Source organism: Scyliorhinus canicula, chromosome 16, assembly GCF_902713615.1.
Source record: "Scyliorhinus canicula chromosome 16, sScyCan1.1, whole genome shotgun sequence".
In the NCBI taxonomy this organism is placed as follows: Eukaryota; Metazoa; Chordata; class Chondrichthyes; order Carcharhiniformes; family Scyliorhinidae; genus Scyliorhinus; species Scyliorhinus canicula.
Window position 1 is genome coordinate 82,644,107 of NC_052161.1, and position 12,016 is coordinate 82,656,122.

A 12,016-nucleotide genomic window follows, 5' to 3' on the forward strand; every position below is an offset into this window, starting at 1 on the left:
TCTCTGAACTCCCGCTGCTTTCTGGGCTCCCTCTGTCTCGGAACTCCCGCTGCTTTCTGGGCTCTCTGTCTCTGAACTCCCACCGCTTTCTGGGCTCTCTCTGTCTCTGAACTCCTGCCGCTTTCTGGGCTCTCTGTCTCTGAACTCCCACCGCTTTCTGGGCTCTCTCTGTCTCTGAACTCCTGCCGCTTTCTGGGCTCTCTGTCTCTGAACTCCCACCGCTTTCTGGGCTCTCTGTCTCTGAACTCCCGCCGCTTTCTGGGCTCTGTCTCTGAACTCCCGCTGCTTTATGGGCTCCCTCTGTCTCTGAACTCCCGCTGCTTTATGGGCTCTCTGTCTCTGAATTCCCGCTGCTTTATGGGCTCTCTGTCTCTGAACTCCCACTGCTTTATGGGCTCCCTCTGTCTCTGAACTCCCGCCGCTTTCTGGGCTCTCTGTCTCTGAACTCCCGCCGCTTTATGGGCTCTCTGTCTCTGAACTCCCGCCGCTTTCTGGGCTCCCTCTGTCTCTGAACTCCCGCTGCTTTCTGGGCTCCCTCTGTCTCTGAACTCCCGCCGCTTTCTGGGCTCTCTGTCTCTGAACTCCCGCTGCTTTCTGGGCTCTCTGTCTCTGAACTCCCGCTGCTTTCTGGGCTCCCTCTGTCTCTGAACTCCCGCCGCTTTCTGGGCTCTCTCTCTCTCTGAACTCCTGCCGCTTTCTGGGCTCTCTGTCTCTGAACTCCCACCGCTTTCTGGGCTCTCTGTCTCTGAACTCCCGCCGCTTTCTGGGCTCTGTCTCTGAACTCCCGCCGCTTTATGGGCTCCCTCTGTCTCTGAACTCCCGCCGCTTTCTGGGCTCTCTGTCTCTGAACTCCCGCCGCTTTCTGGGCTCTCTGTCTCTGAACTCCCGCTGCTTTATGGGCTCCCTCTGTCTCTGAATTCCCGCCGCTTTCTGGGCTCCCTCTGTCTCTGAACTCCCGCTGCTTTCTGGGCTCTCTGTCTCTGAGCTCCCGCTGCTTTATGGGCTCCCTCTGTCTATGAACTCCCGCTGCTTTATGGGCTCCCTCTGTCTCTGAACTCCCACCGCTTTCTGGGCTCTCTGTCTCTGAACTCCCGCTGCTTTATGGGCTCCCTCTGTCTCGGAACTCCCGCCGCTTTCTGGGCTCTCTGTCTCTGAACTCCCGCCGCTTTCTGGGCTCTCTGTCTCTGAACTCACGCTGCTTTATGGGCTCCCTCTGTCTCTGAACTCCCGCTGCTTTCTGGGCTCTCTGTCTCTGAACTCCCGCTGCTTTATGGGCTCCCTCTGTCTCTGAACTCCCGCCGCTTTCTGGGCTCTCTGTCTCTGAACTCCCGCTGCTTTATGGGCTCCCTCTGTCTCTGAACTCCCGCTGCTTTCTGGGCTCTCTCTCTCTCTGAACTCCCGCTGCTTTCTGGGCTCTCTCTGTCTCTGAACTCTCGCTGCTTTATGGGCTCCCTCTGTCTCTGAACTCCCACCGCTTTCTGGGCTCTCTCTCTCTCTGAACTACCGCTGCTTTCTGGGCTCTCTGTCTCTGAAACTCCCGCCGCTTTCTGGGCTCCCTCTGACTCTGAACTCCCGCTGCTTTATGGGCTCTCTGTCTCTGAACTCCCGCTGCTTTATGGGCTCTCTGTCTCTGAACTCCCGCCGCTTTCTGGGCCTGTATCTAATGTTCTGTGTGTGCCGTCAAAGTGACTCACGGGGCAGCGTGGAACGAGTTTTATTTTGAAATAAACCAGGCTGTACCATACCCTGGGACAGTTTTGTGTGATTTTGCGGTGGCAATCTTAGCTTGCATCTTTCCCGTGCTGTATCAGCAATTGGAGTGTTTAGCGCGCGATAGTCTTGGGAAATATTAATTTACCGAACTGCGTCAGGATTGGAAGTGCATATTGCGTTGATACATGTTTACTTCGCAAAACATCCTTCCTATTTTATTCCTCTGTGAGTGTTCAGTTTGACAACAAGCTGGAAAATGTAATGCAGCATCATTCTCCTCTTTGAGGAAATCTTCATTGAGATGTACCAGTGAAGCAGCGTTGGAAATCCGAAGTCTGTTGGTGCATTTTTCGAAAGAGTTGCATTCAGCACCAGTTCATTGCACTACCTGATTCTCGCGGCTCTGGGGCTGGCCTTTTGTTCCAGGTGTCAAATATATTGTATTGTCGCACCAAAACATTTCGCAGGATTGACAGGTGAACGCAAAGATAAAGGTAACGATCTCTCTCGAGAGGAGATACACGTGGTCGTGGGCGAGGCAGAAAGACAGAGAGAGGTGAAAGTGAGGGGGAGAAAGTGAGAGAGATAGAGTCGAGAACACACTCATGTGTCCCTGGGGGACGGGGCCTGATAATTCAAAGGATTTTCAGTTGTGCAACATTATGGCAACGGTGAACCCATTTTTAAAAAGTTGTGAATACGTTTTGAAAACGTCAAACAAACATCGGGACTAAAGGTACTGATGTACCATCGATTGTACGCGAGGCGAGTGATTTACCAAAGTCTGGCTTTAATTGACTAGAACACAGCTCTGCGATCGTCTACAGTGGAAAGGGACGATCGTCAGGTGTCTGAGCATTTATATCTCGTTAATAGAGGCATGGTTAACTCAGCCTCTCGGCCAATCGGTCAAGAGGCACATGACCGACCAGGGCCAATGGTAAGCCGACGTTCTGGCCCAATGGCAGATGAGTATGCAGATCATATCACCACAGGTACGTAATTTGTTGAAGGAGAGTCTCGCTGAAGTGAAAACCGAGCTGACTCCGACAAGTTGGAATCAAAATTCGATATTTACACTTGTAAGAGAACAATCGCCTGCCTTGTAAGAGAGCAGGTGGCTTGGGTACGATAAAGGTACAATCAATGCAACCTATTTATTTTTCATAATGTGCTATTGGTTCCCTCAATCCAATGGCATGTATATTTACTGACACCGTTTCTCTGCCTTTTTGGAATTTATTCAACATGTTCCTTGGAAAGGGAGACTGGGGGTCCGGGGATTACTCCTTAAACTCCAATGTTTCGTTTCAAGCTTTCTTAAGAAAGAACCAAGAACAAAGAAAAGTACAGCACAGGGACAGCCCTTGGGCCCTCCATGCTGCCTGTGTAAACTAAAATCTTCTCCACTTCCCGGGTCCATATCCCTCTATTCCCATACTATTCATGTATTTGTCAAGATGCCCCTTAAACATCACTATCGTCCCTGCTTCCACCACCTACTCCCGCAGCAGATTCCAGGCACCCACTACCCTCTGTGTAAAAAACTTGCCTTGTACACCTCTAAACTTTGCCCCTCGCACCTTAAACCTATGCCCCCTAGTAATTTCACCCCTATCCTGGTAAAAAGTCTGTGACTATCCACTCTGTCTGCGCCCCTCATAATTTTGTCGACCTCTATCAGGTCGCCCCTCAGCCTCCGTCGTTCCAGTGAGAACAAACCAAGTTTATTCTTTTTTTCAAATAATTTTTATTCAAATTTTCCAACAACAAATTTTATCCCAATAATTAAAAGAGAAAAACAATAACTCCTCCCCAATACAAAAACTATAAATTAACAACAAGAAAGAATAATAAACATAGAACCGTAAGACCAAACCCCCATAACGAACCCATAGTCACCCCCACCCCCAAATCCCCCCCCCCCCCCCCCCCCCCCCCGGGTTGCTGCTGAAGTTGACCACGCTCTAATGCTCCGCCAGGAAATCAAGAAAAGGCTGCCACCGCCGGAAGAACCCTTGCACCGACCCCCTCAGGGCAAACTTGACCCTCTCCAGTTTAATGAACCCGGCCATGTCGTTGATCCAGGATTCCGGGCTCGGGGGCTTCACGTCCCTCCACTGCAAACGGATCCTTCGCAGGACTACTAGGGACGCAAAGGCCAGAATATCGGCCTTTCTCGCCTCCTGCACTCCCGGCTCCGATGCTACCCCAAAAATAGCGAGCCCCCAGCCCGGTTCCACCCTGGAGCCGACCACCCTGGACAAGGTCCTCGCCACCCCCTTCCAGAAACCCTCCAATGCCTGACACGCCCAGAACATGTGTGTGTGATTCGCTGGGCTCCCCGAACTCCTGCCACACCTGTCCTCTCCCCTAAAGGAGCAGCTCAGCCTGGTCCCAGTCATATGCGCCCTATGCAGCACCTTTAGCTGGATTAGACTCAGCTGTGTGCAAGAAGAGGAGGAATTCACCCTCCCCAGGGTGTCCGCCCACGTCTCCTCGTCAATCTCCTCCCCCAACTCCTCCTCCCACTTCGCTTTCAGCTCCTCCACCGAGGCCTCCTCCACATCCTGCATCACCTGATAAATTGCAGAAATCCTACCCTCGCCGACCCACGTCCCCGAGAGCACCCTGTCCTGACCCCCCCCTTGGCGGCAATAGCGCACCCTCCACTACCTGCCGCCTAACAAACGCCCTAATCTGCATATACCTGAAGGTATTCCCTGGGGTAGACCCCACTTCCCCTCCAACTTCTCTAAGGTCGCAAACTTCCCGTCTAGGAAGAGGTCCCCCAACTGCCTGATACCTGCCCTGTGCCAACTCATAAACCCTCCATCTATCCTCCCTAGTACAAACCGGTGGTTCCCCCGTATCGGGCATCAAATCGAGGCCTTCGATTTTGAGGGTAGCCACCACTACTGGACTCAAAGAGTACCTTACCTGGGGGAGCGGCAACGGGGCCGTCACCAGCGCCTCTAAGCTCGTGCCCACACAGGATGCCGCCTCCATCCTCTTCCATGCAGCTCCCTCCCCCTCCATCACCCATCTCCGAATCATTGCCACGTTCGCAGCCCAGTAGTACCCACACAGGTTGGGCAGCGCTAATCCACCCACCTCCCTGTCTCGCTCCAAGAATACCCTCCTCACCCTCGGGGTCTTCTGCGCCCACACAAACCCCATAATGTTCCTGTTAACCCTCCTAAAGAAACCCTTCGGAATAAGAATGGGTAAACACTGGAAGAGAAACAAAAACCTCGGGAGCACCGTCATCTTAACCGACTGGACCCTGCCCGCTAGGGAGAGTGGCAACACATCCCACCTACTGAACTCCTCCTCCATCTGCTCCACCAGCCTCTTGAATTTTAACCTATGCAGGGCCCCCCAGCTCCTGGCTATCTGGACTCCCAGGTATCTGAAGCTCCTCTCTGCCCTTTTCAGTGGGAGCTCCCCTATCTCTCTCTCCTGGTCCCCTATATGCACCACAAACAGCTCACTCTTCCCCACATTAAGCTTATAGCCAGAGAGGTCTCCGAACTCCCCCTGGATCCTCATCACCTCTGGCATCCCCCTCCCCCCGCCGGATCTGCAATGTACAGCAGTAAATCGTCTGCGTACAGCGACAGCCGGTGCTGTCCTCCTACAATCCCCCTCCAGTTCCTCGATTCCCTCAGTGCCATGGCCAGGGGTTCGATCGCCAACGCGAAGAGCAGGCTTCATCCCCCGGGACAACCGAAAGTCCTCTGACCTCCTCCTATTCGTCACCACGCTCGCCACCGGAGCACTATACAGCAGCCTCACCCACCTAATGAATCCCTCACCAAACCCAAATCTCCTCAACACCTCCCACAGGTAGCTCCACTCCACCCTGTCAAAAGCTTTCTCCGCATCCATCCATGCCACTATCTCCGCCTCCCCGTCCACCGCCGACATCATTATGACGTTAAGAAGCTGCCGCACATTGACATTCAGCTGCCTCTCCTTCACTTAACCCGTTTGGTCCTCATGAATGACCTGCGGGACCACATCCTCCACCCTCCTGGCCAGTATCTTGGCCAGCAGCTTCGCATCCACGTTGAGGAGCGAGATCGGCCTGCAAGATCCACACTGGATGGGATCCTTATCCCGCTTCAAGATCAAAGAAATTAATGCTCTGGACATCGTCGGGGGCAAGCCCCCCCATCCCTTGCCTCATTCAGGGTCCGCACTAAGGTCTGAAAACTTCTTGTAAAACTCCACCGGGAACCCATCAGGCGCTGGTGCCTTCCCTGACTGCATACTCCCCATCGCCTTGATCAGCTCCTCCAACTCGATTGGGACCCCCAGACCCTCCGCCCGCTCCTCCCCCACTCTCGGGAACTCCAGCTTGTCCAAGAAGCGGTCCATCCCACTCTCCTCCCCAGGGGGCATCGACCGGTACAACGCCTCATAAAAGGACCTGAACACCCCATTAATGCCCCTTGCACTCCGCACCAGATTCCCTCCTGCATCTCTAACTCCCCCTATCTCCCTCGCCGCCTCCCGCTTCTGGAGCTGGTGGGACAGCATCCGACTTGCCTTCTCCCCGTACTCATATACCACCCCCTGCGCCCTCCTCCATTGCATCTCCGCTTTCCGGGTGGTCAATATGTCAAACTCCGCTTGGAGACTATGACGCTTCCTCAAAAGCCCTTCTTCCGGGACCTCCGCGTACGTCCTGTCCACCTTTGCCATTTCTTCCACCAACCTGTCCCTCTCATTTTTCTCCCCCCTCTCCCTGTTTGCCCTAATAGGAATCAGCTCCCCTCTAACCACCGCCTTCAACGCCTCCCAGACCATTCCCAGCTGCACCTCCCCATTGTCATTAGCTTCCAAATACCCCTCTATATACCTACGGACCCGCCCACATACCTCCTCATCCGACAGCAGCCCCACCTCTAACTTCCACAGCGGGCGCTGATCCATCCCCTCCCCCAGCTCCAGGTCCACCCAGTGAGGAGCGTGGTCTGATATGGCTGTCGCCGATTACTCTTACTACCACCCTTGGAATCAGCGCCCTGCTGAAGACAAAAAACTCGATCCGGGAGTAAGCCCTATGGACGTGGGGCGTGGGTCCAGCACTGTATTAAAATCTCCTCCCAATATCAAGCCCCCCATCTCAAGGTCTGGAATCCGGCTCAGCATGCACCGCATGAAGCCTGCATCGTCCCAATTTGGGGTAAACATATTGACCAGCACCACCTGCTCCCCTTGGAGTCTACCGCTCACCATTACGTATCTGCCACAGCTATCCGCCACCACGCTCGACGTCACAAACGACAAGCTCTTTCCCACCAAAATCGCCACCCCCCCCCGGTTCCTCGCATCTAACCCCAAATGGAACACTTGTCCAACCCACCCTCTTCTCAGCCTAACCTGATCCGCCACCCTAAGGTGCGTTTCCTGGAGCATAGCCATGTACGCCCCTAGTCCCTTCAAATGCGCCATCACCCGGGCCCGCTTCACCAGCCCATTCAGCCTTCTTACATTCCACATGACCAGCCGAATCGGGGGCTCCTCCCCCTCCCTCTGCACCGGTCAGAACGACTCTCCCTCGGCCCACCACAAGCCTGCAGTACCCCCACGGCCCGTTCCCCACGGTGGCAGATCCCCATCCCAACCCCCCCAATCACCATCTGTTCCCCTTCGGCCCTTCCAGCAGCAACCCGGTACCTCCCCCTACTCCCCCTCCAACACTCCCCTCTCCCCCCTAGCTGGGGCCCCCCTAGCTGCGTTGCCCCTCTCGTTGTACTTCCGTAAGTCAGCTGACTCCTGCTGACCCCGGCTGCTCCAGCCACCACAACGACCCCCCCCGGTGTGACACAACCGCCACTCCCCCAGCCTGGTGGAAGCCCCTCCCACTCCGCCTGCAGCGCGGGAAAAGTGCCCGCGCTTCCATCTGAAACCCCCCCCGACCTAAAACGTGAGAAAGAAAAGGGCGCGCGACCCAACGGGCTGCAATACAGCTCCCCAACCTCGACCAGTGAAAAAGGCACCGAAATAAATAGTTGAAAAGCCCCAAAAAAAGAAAAAAACAAAACAAGGACCAACAAAGAAATACCAGGGAGAAGAGAGCCTCCGGACAATATACATCTGTCCCCAACCCCCCCTCAGTCCTCAGTTCGAGTCCAGCTTCTCTGCCTGGACGAAGGCCCAGGCTTCTTCCGGGGAGTCAAAATAGAGCTGACGGTCTTTATAAATGACCCAGAGGCGTGCCGGCTGTAGCAGGCCGAACTTCACCCCTTGTGCAGCACTACCTTCGACCGGTTAAAACCAGCCCTTCTCTTCGCCACCTCCGCGCTCCAGTCCTGATAAATCCGGACGTCTGCATTCTCCCACCTGCTGCTCCTCTCCTTTTTAGCCCATCTCAGCACACACTCACGGTCGACGAAGCGGTGAAAACGGACTAGCACCGCCCTTTGCGGCTTGTTCGGCCTGGGCTTTCTCAACAACACTCGATGGGCACCCTCCAGCTCCAAGGGCCCCTGGAAGGACCCCGCACCCATTAGCGAGTTCAGCATCAAGGCCACATAGGCCCCTAGGTCCCTCCAGCCCCTCCGGGAGGCCCAGGATCCGCAAGTTCTTCCGCCACGAGCGGTTCTCCATTTCCTCCATCCTCGCTTGCCATTTTTTGTGGAGCGCCTCGTGCGATTCCACCTTCACTGCCAGGCCTAGGATTTCATCCTCGATCTCCGAGGCCTTGTGCCGTAACTCGTGGATCTCTGCACCGTGAGCCGTCTGAGTCGCCATGAGCTTATCCAGTGAGGCCTTAAGCGGTTCCAGCAGCTCAGCTTTCAGCTCTCTGAAGCAGTGCTGAAGCTGCTCCTGCTGCTCCTGCGCCCACTGCTGCCACGCTGCTGGTTCCCCGCCCGCCGCCATCTTGTTCTTCCTGCCTCGTACCTTTCTTTGCTCCAAAGCCAATTTTTTGACCGCCCCGCTCCTGGTCTAGTCCATGCACCGGTACATAAACGCAGCAGATGTATTCCCCCACCTGGAAAAGTCCAGTCAGCGCCACTACGGGCCCTTAAAAGAGCCCAAAAGACCGAAAAAAGCGGGAGCTACCCAACGTGCGGCTTAGCTCCGCATCACCGCAACCGGAAGTCACAAACCAAGTTTATTCAACCGCTCCTCATAGCTAATGCCCTCCATACCAGGCAACATCCTGGTAAATCTCTTCTGCACACTCTCTAAAGCCTCCACATCCTTCTGGTAATGTGGCAACCAGAATTGAACACTATACTCCAAATGTGGCCTAACTAAGGTCACAAAATATCCTAACTAACAAAATATGTTTCATGGCTCAGGTTGTTCTCAGCACAGGAAAGATCGTATTGTTTCATCTTCTGCTTTAGCAAGCAAATGTGTTCCTGTAATTGTTGTTCCTAAACAAGAAGTTTCCAACAGACTCCTGGTTCCCGGTTAACAGTCGGCAATCATCATTTTCAGTGCCGCATTCGTTGTATATGGAGTGTACATGTACGTGCTGAGGACTTATAACTGAATACCTTCCTGAAATCAGTACCACCCATTCACAATATATATCAGTGATTTAGATGAGGAAACAAAATGTAAGATCTTCATTCCTTTTCCGATCACAAAAAGCTGGGTGGGAGCATCATGTGCGAGGAGGATGCAGAGATGTTCCAATATTATTTGGACAAGTTAAGTGAGTGAGAAAATGCATGCCAGATGCAGGATAATGTGATTAAATATGAGGTTATCCACTTTAGTAGCAAAAGCAGAAAATCAGATTATTATCCGAATAGCAAAAGATTGTGAGAGGGGAATGTACAGCGAGAACCTCGGTATCCTTATACACCAAACGCTTAAAGTAAACATGCAGATGGAGCAGGCAGCCAAGAAGGTGAGTGCAATGTTAGCACTGTTGCTTCACAGCGCTAGGGTCTCAGGTTTGATTCTCAGCTTGGGTCACTATCTGTGCAGAGTCTGCACATTCTCCCCGTGTCTGCGAGGGTTTACTCCGGGTGCCAGGTTCTGTGGCAGCGAAAGAGACTCACGGATGATATGTTGCCTCTCAGGTGCCAGGGTCTGTGACGTCTCGGACCACGTTTTCAGAATTCTTAAAGGGGAGGGGGAAAAGTCACAAGTTGTGGGACACATCGGTACGAACGACATAGGTCAGAGAAGGGACGGGGATTTAAAACAGGAATTTAGGGAGCTAGGGTGGAAGCTGAGAGCCAGGACAAACCATTTTGTCATCTCTGGTTTGTTGCCGTGGGTTTCAGTTACGTGCATAACTGGATTCTGGGGAAGGTGGGACCTGTACAGACAGGACGGTTTGCACCTGAACCAGAGGGGCACCAATATTCTGGGAGAGAAATTTGCTCCGGCTCTTTGGGGGGGTTTAAACTAATTTGGCAGAGGGATGGGAAAACAAGCCAGTGTTGGGAGTAGTGAGGTACTGAGGAGGGTATCAAGGTTGCAGGAGTGTACCGGCAGACAGGAAGGTGGGTTGAAGTGTATCTACTTCAATGCAAGGAGCATCCGGAATAAGGTAGGTGAACTTGGAGCGTGGATTGGTATCTGGGACGACGATGTTGTAGGCATTATGGAGACATGGTTTGAACAGGGACAGGAATGGTTGTTGGAAGTTCCGGGGTATAGATGTTTCAATATGAGTAGGGAAGGTGGTAAAAGAGGTGGAGGAGTAGCATTGTTAATCAAGGATAGTTTAACAGCTGCAGAAAGGCAGTTCGAGGGGGACCTGCCTACTGAGGTAATATGGGCTGAAGTTAGAAATAGGAAAGGAGCAGTCACATTGTTAGGAATTTTCTATAGGCCCCCAAATAGTAATAGAGATGTGGAGGAAGAAATTGAAAAAACAGATTATGGATAGGTGTGGAGGTCTCAGGGTAGTTGTCATGGGTGACCTTAACTTTCCAAGTATTGATTGGAACCTCTATAGGTCGAACAATCCGGATGGCGCAGTTTTTGCACAGTGTGTGCAGGAGGGTTTCCTGACACAATATGTGAATAGGCCAACAAGAGGTGGGGCCACATTGTATTTGGTATTGGGTAATGAACCGGGCCAAGTGTTCGATTTGTTTGTGGGAGAGCACTTTGGTGATAGTGACCACAATTTGGTGTCTTTCACTATTGCAATGGAGAGGGATAGGGCCATACGGCAGAGCAAGGTTTATAATTGGGAGAGGGGTAATTATGATGCGATTAGGCAAGAATTAGGGAGCATAAGATGGGAACAGAAACTGTCAAGTAAAGGCACAAATGAAAAGTGGAGCTTGTTCAAGGAACAAATACTGCGTGTCCTTGATAGGTATGTCCCTATCAGGCAGAGAGGAACTGGCCGTGTGAGGGAACCATGGTTCACAAAAGAGGTTGAATGTCTTGTCAAGAGGAAAAAGGGAGCGTATTTAAGGATGAGAAAACAATGTTCAGTTGGGTCGCTGAGGGTTACAAGGTAGCAAGGAATGAGCCAAATAAAGGGCTTAGGAGAGCTAGGAGGACACATGAGAAGTCCTTGGTGGGTCGGATCAAGGAAAACCCCAAGACTTTTTACTCTTGTGTGAGAAATAAAAGAATGACCAAGGTGAGGTAGGGCTGGTCAAGGACAGTAGTGGGAACTTGTGCATGGAGTCAGAAGAGATAGGAGAGGCATTGAATGAATACATTTCTTCAGTGTTCACCAAGGAGAGGGGCCATGTTTTTGAGGATGAGAGTGTGATACAGGCGAGTAGGCTGGAGGAGGTAGATGTTCTGAGGAAGGATGTATTAGCAATTTTGAAAAACCTTATCATCGACAAGTCCCCTGGGCCAGATGGGATATATCCCAGGATTCTTTGGGAGGCAAGGGATGAGATTGCAGAGCCTTTGGCTTTGACCTTTGTGTCCTCACTGTCCACGGGGATAGTGCCAGAGGACTGGAGAGTGGCGAATGTTGTTCCTCTGTTCAAGAAAGGGAATAGGAATGACCCTGGTAATTATAGGCCGGTTAGTCTTACTTCGGTGGTCGGTAGGTTAATGGAAAAGGTCCTGAAGAATAGGATTTATGACCATTTGAAAAGATGCAGCTTAATCCGGGATAGTCAACACGGATTTGTGTCTTGCCTCACAAATTTGATTGAATTCTTTGGGGAGGTAACTAAGTGTGTCGATGAAGGTACTGTTTACCACACTGTGCTAAATCGCTGGCTTTGAAAGCAGACCAAGCAGGCCAGCAGCTCGGTTCGATTCCCGTAACAGCCTCCCCAAACAGGCGCCGGAATGTGGCAATTAGGGGCTTTTCACAGTAACTTCATTGAAGTCTACT